The sequence below is a fragment of the Juglans regia genome, unplaced genomic scaffold, assembly GCF_001411555.2.
Source record: "Juglans regia cultivar Chandler unplaced genomic scaffold, Walnut 2.0 Scaffold_5338, whole genome shotgun sequence".
In the NCBI taxonomy this organism is placed as follows: Eukaryota; Viridiplantae; Streptophyta; class Magnoliopsida; order Fagales; family Juglandaceae; genus Juglans; species Juglans regia.
In genome coordinates this window covers 1-201 of record NW_023360194.1, presented here as the reverse complement: position 1 = coordinate 201, position 201 = coordinate 1, and the positions used below count along the sequence as shown (strand labels likewise).

The 201-nt window shown below is 49.8% G+C and overlaps 1 non-coding gene across 1 annotated transcript; it reads left to right on the top strand.

Annotated features, from left to right (window-relative positions):
- The first annotated feature begins 63 nt into the window (after positions 1 to 63).
- Positions 64 to 182, top strand: LOC118345862. Its single transcript, XR_004799315.1, has one exon. It is a non-coding gene; the product is annotated as a 5S ribosomal RNA (ribosomal RNA).
- Positions 183 to 201: the final 19 nt, after the last annotated feature.

Here is a 201-nt window from a genome sequence, read left to right as displayed (position 1 = left end):
GGGATCGGAAGGACGCTAGTATGTCGCTCAAGGATTATATGAATTTTAAGTAATTAGTTTGATGGGTGCGATCATACCAGCACTAATGCACCGGATCCCATCAGAACTCCGCAGTTAAGCGTGCTTGGGCGAGAGCAGAACTAGGATGGGTGACCTCCTGGGCAGTCCTCGTGTTGCACCCCTCGTTTTTGTTTTTTCCGC